Source organism: Carassius carassius, unplaced genomic scaffold (assembly GCF_963082965.1).
Source record: "Carassius carassius unplaced genomic scaffold, fCarCar2.1 SCAFFOLD_57, whole genome shotgun sequence".
Lineage (NCBI taxonomy): Eukaryota > Metazoa > Chordata > Actinopteri > Cypriniformes > Cyprinidae > Carassius > Carassius carassius.
In genome coordinates this window covers 1,157,501-1,165,000 of record NW_026775196.1, presented here as the reverse complement: position 1 = coordinate 1,165,000, position 7,500 = coordinate 1,157,501, and the positions used below count along the sequence as shown (strand labels likewise).

At 37.3% G+C, this 7,500-nt stretch overlaps 6 non-coding genes across 6 annotated transcripts; all 6 read right to left on the bottom strand.

Moving 5' to 3' along the window:
* Positions 1-251: 251 nt before the first annotated feature.
* Positions 252-370, bottom strand: LOC132138618 (5S ribosomal RNA). Its single transcript, XR_009432904.1, has one exon. It is a non-coding gene; the product is annotated as a 5S ribosomal RNA (ribosomal RNA).
* An 84-nt stretch (positions 371-454) lies between these two features.
* Positions 455-573, bottom strand: LOC132137663 (5S ribosomal RNA). Its single transcript, XR_009431990.1, has one exon. It is a non-coding gene; the product is annotated as a 5S ribosomal RNA (ribosomal RNA).
* A 226-nt stretch (positions 574-799) lies between these two features.
* Positions 800-918, bottom strand: LOC132138311 (5S ribosomal RNA). Its single transcript, XR_009432610.1, has one exon. It is a non-coding gene; the product is annotated as a 5S ribosomal RNA (ribosomal RNA).
* A 5,709-nt stretch (positions 919-6,627) lies between these two features.
* LOC132137661 (5S ribosomal RNA) lies at positions 6,628-6,746 on the bottom strand. Its single transcript, XR_009431989.1, has one exon. It is a non-coding gene; the product is annotated as a 5S ribosomal RNA (ribosomal RNA).
* A 227-nt stretch (positions 6,747-6,973) lies between these two features.
* Positions 6,974-7,092, bottom strand: LOC132138933 (5S ribosomal RNA). Its single transcript, XR_009433207.1, has one exon. It is a non-coding gene; the product is annotated as a 5S ribosomal RNA (ribosomal RNA).
* An 84-nt stretch (positions 7,093-7,176) lies between these two features.
* On the bottom strand, positions 7,177-7,295 carry LOC132137660 (5S ribosomal RNA). The gene has a single exon (XR_009431988.1). It is a non-coding gene; the product is annotated as a 5S ribosomal RNA (ribosomal RNA).
* Between the last annotated feature and the right edge of the window lie 205 nt (positions 7,296-7,500).

The following is a 7,500-nucleotide window of genomic DNA, read 5'->3' as shown; positions in this document are numbered from 1 at the left end:
CATAGCCAGGTATGGCCGTAAGCGAAGGCTGCTGCAGAGAGGGGGCTATTTAAATATCAGCCACTCTAATCTCCAGTTCAATATATAAGTAGGGAAGAAAACCCAAAAGCTTACAGCACCTGGTATTATTCTCAGGCAGTCTCCCATCCAAGTAATAACCAGAACCAAACATTCTAAGATTCAGAGATCTGGCATTGACTCTTTTTTTTTTTTTTCAAGATTATTACATAACTAATGAAAATTTTCCAAAAAGCTTACAGCACCTGGTATTCCCAGGCGGTCTCCCATCCAAGTACTAACCAAGCCCAAACTTGCTTAGCTTCCGAGATCAGACGAGATCAGGCATAGCCAGGTTGGTATGGCCGTAAGCGAAAGCTGCTGCAAAGAGAGGGCTATTTAAAGATCAGACACTCTAATCTCCAGTTCATTATAAAAGTTCGGAATAAAACCCAAAAGCTTACAGCACCTGGTATTCCCAGGCGGTCTCCCATCCAAGTACTAACCAGGCCCAAACCTGCTTAGCTTCCGAGATCAGACGAGATCGGGCATAGCCAGGTTGGTATGGCCGTAAGCGAAAGCTGCTGCAAAGAGAGGGCTAATTAAAGATCAGCCACTGTAATCTCCAGTACATTATATAAATAGGGACGAAAACCCTAAAGCTTACAGCACCTGGCAATCCCAGGCGGTCTCCCATCCAAGTAGTAACCAGAACCAAACATGCTAAGATTCAGACATCGGGCATTGACTCTTTTTTTTTTTTTTTCAAGATTATTACATAACTAAAGAAAATTTTCCAAAAAGCTTACAGCACCTGGTATTCCCAGGCGGTCTCCCATCCAAGTACTAACCAAGCCCAAACCTGCTTAGCTTCCGAGATCAGACGAGATCAGGCATAGCCAGGTTGGTATGGCCGTAAGCGAAAGCTGCTGCAAAGAGAGGGCTATTTAAAGATCAGACACTCTAATCTCCAGTTCATTATATAAGTTCGGAATAAAACCCAAAAGCTTACAGCACCTGGTATTCTCAGGCAGTCTCCCATCCAAGTAATAACCAGAACCAAACATTCTAAGATTCAGAGATCTGGCATTGACTCTTTTTTTTTTTTTCAAGATTATTACATAACTAATGAAAATTTTCCAAAAAGCTTACAGCACCTGGTATTCCCAGGCGGTCTCCCATCCAAGTACTAACCAAGCCCAAACCTGCTTAGCTTCCGAGATCAGACGAGATCAGGCATAGCTTTTTTTTTTTTTTTTTTTTTTTTTTTTTTTATTGGAGATTTCAGTTATTACAAAACAAACACATTTTCTTAGTCATACAATTTCATTCATCTCATAATCAAACTAACATCGTCATTGAAGTTTGTTGCTGAAGGAATAAAATTCACATTACATAACAATATGTCATCTTAATCATCTTCTCCTGGCATGTAAAAATGCTTTTGTTTAAAGATACATATAACATCATTTGTGAAAATTTTATAAAAATCCGCCATCTGGTTTTCCAATTTAAAATAATTGTATAACATTTCTACATAACTTTCAACCATTTGTTTAAAAAGCACCCATAAGTTTAAAATACAATCTCTGTTTCTGGCTACATTTCTCCTTTTCAATATTGCTTTTTTTGCCAAGATTAAAAACAAATTCACAAGTTTCTTATTTTCTTTGTTCTCTGTCATTCCCAGCATAAAAAACCTTTTCCAGTCAGTAACCTCTTCATTTTCTCTTAATTCTTTGACAATTTCTTTCAGTTCATTAAAAAATGGGTTAAGTTTTCCACATAATAAAAACAAATGTAAAATACCTTCATCTTCTTTTTTACAGACTTTACATTGAGCATTTGTTGCCTTCTGCATTATACACAATCTCATTTCTGTATAGATCACATTTTGTCTGATAAAATAGTCTAAACATTCTAAATCTACATCCAACCATTTCCATGTTCTATTCTTCCAAATGCCTTTTTCTTCGATTTCATTAAAATGCCTTAACCAAATCTGGTTGGCAACAGGTTTTTTAAAAACTCTATTTATAAAAAACTCATAGAACATTTTCACAGTACACAAATTAAAATCCACCCTCTTTTCTTTAAATTTTAAAAACACCATCATTTTATTTTCTCGTTCTCCCTTCTTTTTAATCTCATCTAGCCATTGCCTTGGGATTGCTTTCTTGACATCTTCATACTGTTTTTTTAAAACCATGACATTAAAATCCTCCTTCTCCTCCTCCATTGCATCTTTAATCACTTGGAGTGGTAAAAATCCCTCTTTCACCTCCCATAAAACATCTCTCACTTTTACGATCCCCACTTTTAGCCACTTCTTAAAATAGATATCTCGCTCGTGTATCTTTATTTTGTCATTTAAAAACAGAGGCTGATTTAAAATCGCTTCCCTCCCCTCCGGATTAAAATCCACCTCTGTTAAAAAAAGCCTCCAAGCATTTAAAACCTCTTTATAAAACTGTGGTATCCCCTCCATCATCCAACTTTTCAACTTCATCCATAAAATGTTTTCCCCAAGGTTAAAATTCCCACATTTATTTAAATAAAAACCCATCAATTTCTTCCATTCATCTCTCTTCTTATCATCCAAATATTTCTTAACCACTTTTACCCTCATGCTTTTCATCTTCTGTTCCACATCGACTAAACCCATCCCTCCCTCTTCTGGTTTTCCTATCAGCGTATTGTACGCTATCCTTGGAGGCTTTTTTTCCCATAAAAATTCTAAAATACTCTTTTTTATTCTCTTAAAAACCCAGTTTGGCAATGGCATCACATGTAATTTGTACCACATTTTTGATAACATTAACATGTTTACAATTAAAATTTTTCCTTTCAAACTTAAAAACCTGTTTCTCCAAAAAATCAGTCTCCTATCCATCCCTCCCAATGTCTCATCCCACATATTATCAACAGTTTCCTTCTCATTCTTTGCTAACCCCGCTCCTAAAATCCTCATTTCTTGTACCTCTAGGAATTTAACAACCCCCGTTAAAACCTCTGACCTTCCGAACTTCATATATACTGTTTTTTCTTCATTTATTTTTGCACCTGATCCCTCACAATAGCATTTCATTTTTTCCATTACTTCTTTAACACTTTCTATATTTTCAACAATAATTGTGGTATCATCCGCATACTGGAATATTTTAGTCAGTTCCTCTTTTTCTTCTAGTTTTATTCCCTTTATTTTTTTCTCTCTGTTTATTAAAAGCCCTAATGGTTCAGCCACCAAAGAATATAACTTCGCTGACAGTGGACACCCTTGTCTTATAGACCTTAAAACTTTAAAAGGTTCCGTTAAAAAACCATTACATTTAACTTTTGTTAAAATATCGCTGTATAAAACTGAGATCCATTTTATAAAATTCTCTCCAAAACCAAATTGTTTTAAAACCGCCAATAAAAACCCATGCTCCACTCTGTCAAAAGCCTTCTCGAAATCCATGCTTATTATATATGCCTCCTTTCCTTTTTCTTTTATGTACCCCATTATATCTCTTATGCTACTCGTGATATCTGCTATGTCCCTCCCCTTTACTCCATATGCCTGGTTAGTCTCTATTATGTTTGGCATAATATTTTTTAATCTGTTCGCTAAAACCCTGGCTAAAATTTTAAAATCTGTGTTTAACATTGTAATGGGCCTAAAATTCCTCAGTTCCGCTTTGTCTCCTTTTCTCTTGTAGATTATTTTCATTAAGCCTAAGCCCATTCTTGGGTGTACTCTTTCTTTTTTAAAAACCTCTTCATAGACTTCTTTTAAAATCGGGCTTACTTTTTCTTTAAAAACCTTATAAAACTCACTTCCAATACCATCTATTCCTGGGCTTTTCTTCACACTTAGCTGATTTATTGCTTGTATAATTTCCTCAGTTGTTATTCCCTTATCACATTCCTTTTTATCTCCCTCACCGACTTTTCGTGTTATCTGTTGTAACAAAATGTTCCTTTTTTCCTCATCCCCTTCCTCTGATCTAAAAAGTTCTTCATAATATGTGCTTATTTCCTTTAAAATTCCCTCCGTGCTTAAAACAACTTGTCCTTCCTTATTCCTAAGTTCTTTAATTATTCCCGCCTTCGCCCTGCTTTTCTCAAGGTTAAAAAAGAATCTACTACATTTTTCCCCTTCTACTGTATATTTAGCTTTACTTCTTAACGTTGCCCCTTTATATTTTCCTTCTTCGATTTTCCTCAACTTTTCCTCCACTTCAATTACTCTTTGCACGTTTACTTCATTTTTATTTAACTCCTCTCTTAACGTCTTTCTTATTTCTTGTTCCTTTGTTCTTTTTACCTTTTGTAACAATTTACAGTAATTCATTACATATTTCTTTATGTCATATTTCATGTTTTCCCACCATTGCCTTTTATCTTCTATGTACATCAAGTCTTTTTTCCCCTCATCTAATTTATTTTCTATCTCTTTTTTAAAACTCTCTTCCTTTAAAACTTCAGTGTTTAAAATCCCCAGAAAATAATCTATCCTAGTTTGGCACATAAAATTCCCAACTAACTGTTTTCTGGAATATTCTCTCTTTTTTCCATTTCTTTCTCTCCAAACATCAATCATATTTTTTTCTTCCATCAATAATTTAAGTTCCTTCCTTCCACCGTCCGTCCTAAAAACCATCCCATTAGCCATGTCTATTTTGCTAAAAACAGTATTAAAATCCCCTGCAACCACCACCCTTTTCCATTTCTCTATTATGTCTCTTAAAACATTAAAATACATTTTCTTATCCTTTTCCTCATTTGGTGCATGTACATTTACTACAATAAATTTTTCATCCTCAAAATCAATTTCTACTGCAATACATTTCCCCTTTTTATCATCATAGATTTGTTTTGTCATAGTAGATTTCCCTTTTTTAATCAAAATAGCCACTCCTCCTCCCAAACTTTTCTCCCCGTTACTAAAAAATATTTCCCCATCCCACCTTCTTTTAAAATCTTCCATTACAATTCCTTTCCAGTTAGTTTCTTGCAATAAAATCATATCATCATTTTTACACAACTCTTTCATCTTTTCAAATTTCAAAACATTCAATAATCCTCTTGCATTAAAGGACACAATTCTCAACACCATAAAGTAAAACAAAAACGATAAAATACCCATCTTATTAGTCCATATCTTCTCCCTCTTCTAAAAGTCCACCACTGTCCTGATTTTCTGTAAACACTTCCTTCACCACTCTTTTCCTTGCTTTTTCAATATTTGGTGTTACCTTTTTCACTCTTCTTCTTTTGTTCGATGCCCCCGTGCTCCCACCATCCGTGATGTTTCCACTCTCAATGTTTAGCTCCCCTTCTTCGTTGACTCCTTCCTGCTCCTCCACTTTGTCTAGTATATTCTGTATACTCGCCGTTATCTGCATTGGTGTCCATGTCTCTTCCTCTTCCTGTGTTGATGTTGTTAATTCATGTCCATTTCCTATGTTCTTTTCCTTGGATTTTTCTGCGTCCTCCTGTTGCTCCTCCTCATTATCATTCTCATGCATTTGCCCGCTCACTTGATCCTCTTCCTGTTGCTCATTGTCCATCCAACATTCACATTTGTCCAAAGTCATTTTACAGTCTGGGCACCTCATCGCAGTACAGTCTCTTGCGAAATGGCCTCTTTCCTCGCATTTGTGACATTTGAAGTCCGGACAGTCCTTCATTATATGGTCAGGGCTCATACACAGTCTACAGGTCTTCACCTGCTTACTGTGTATCACCCTAAAGTATTGAGGACCTCCCTCGGTCTCCATCCTTGTGCTGTATGGTAAAGAAGCCACTTCCTTTGGAAAATGCACTCTTAAGAACCTCGTTCCATCTTCTATATGGGTGCCCGAGTAGAATCTCCTCCTTATTTGAGAAATGGGTGTTACTCCCCATCCTTCAAGCTTATTTAAAATTTCATGGTCATTCATGTATGCAGGCAAATGCATGAACGAGACAACAAAGTCTCTGTTGTGTAACTTTTTGATTTCACAAATTTTACCTTTAATGGTTAGTCCATCAACCAGTTTCTCAGTGTCCTCTTCATGCTCCAATGTAATCTCATATTCCCTCATCTGCTTAGGTCGTATTGCTAAAATTCTTGTTACTTCAATCTTTTCTGTTAGTGCTTTTATAATATCCTCTGCTCTCCCATCTTGTACCTCCGACAAATCCACCACCACAGTCGCTTCTTTTGTGTAAATCCTCTTATCAGTTATTTCATTGTAATCCTTTTCTCTTTGTCGATAACCCAGTCCATTTTCTGCTTGCCTCCGTGTTCCTCGTGTCAAATCCATGTCAGTTGCCATTAATCTATCCATTTTACATAAAACAAACCCCGACAGATCCCTCCCAAACAGCAGAGCTGTTGGGAGGACACAAATAAAACAAAAATAACAAAATACTACAAACAAAAACACTTATTTTAACCAAACCAAAATAACAAAACACAAAAAGTTTGGGTGAGCCTCCCTCACCCCTCTCTGGCACAATCACTTCCTGTTTGCTCACTAGTGCCTCTAGTGTGCTCAGGTTGGTATGGCCGTAAGCGAAAGCTGCTGCAAAGAGAGGGCTATTTAAAGATCAGACACTCTAATCTCCAGTTCATTATATAAGTTCGGAATAAAACCCAAAAGCTTACAGCACCTGGTATTCCCAGGCGGTCTCCCATCCAAGTACTAACCAGGCCCAAACCTGCTTAGCTTCCGAGATCAGACGAGATCGGGCATAGCCAGGTTGGTATGGCCGTAAGCGAAAGCTGCTGCAAAGAGAGGGCTAATTAAAGATCAGCCACTGTAATCTCCAGTACATTATATAAATAGGGACGAAAACCCTAAAGCTTACAGCACCTGGCAATCCCAGGCGGTCTCCCATCCAAGTAGTAACCAGAACCAAACATGCTAAGATTCAGACATCGGGCATTGACTCTTTTTTTTTTTTTTTTCAAGATTATTACATAACTAAAGAAAATTTTCCAAAAAGCTTACAGCACCTGGTATTCCCAGGCGGTCTCCCATCCAAGTACTAACCAAGCCCAAACCTGCTTAGCTTCCGAGATCAGACAAGATCAGGCATAGCCAGGTTGGTATGGCCTTAAGCGAAAGCTGCTGCAAAGAGAGGGCTATTTAAAGATCAGACACTCTAATCTCCAGTTCATTATATAAGTTCGGAATAAAACCCAAAAGCTTACAGCACCTGGTATTCCCAGGCGGTCTCCCATCCAAGTACTAACCAGGCCCAAACCTGCTTAGCTTCCGAGATCAGACGAGATCGGGCATAGCCAGGTTGGTATGGCCGTAAGCGAAAGCTGCTGCAAAGAGAGGGCTAATTAAAGATCAGCCACTGTAATCTCCAGTACATTATATAAATAGGGACGAAAACCCTAAAGCTTACAGCACCTGGCAATCCCAGGCGGTCTCCCATCCAAGTAGTAACCAGAACCAAACATGCTAAGATTCAGACATCGGGCATTGACTCTTTTTTTTTTTTTGCACGATTATTATATAA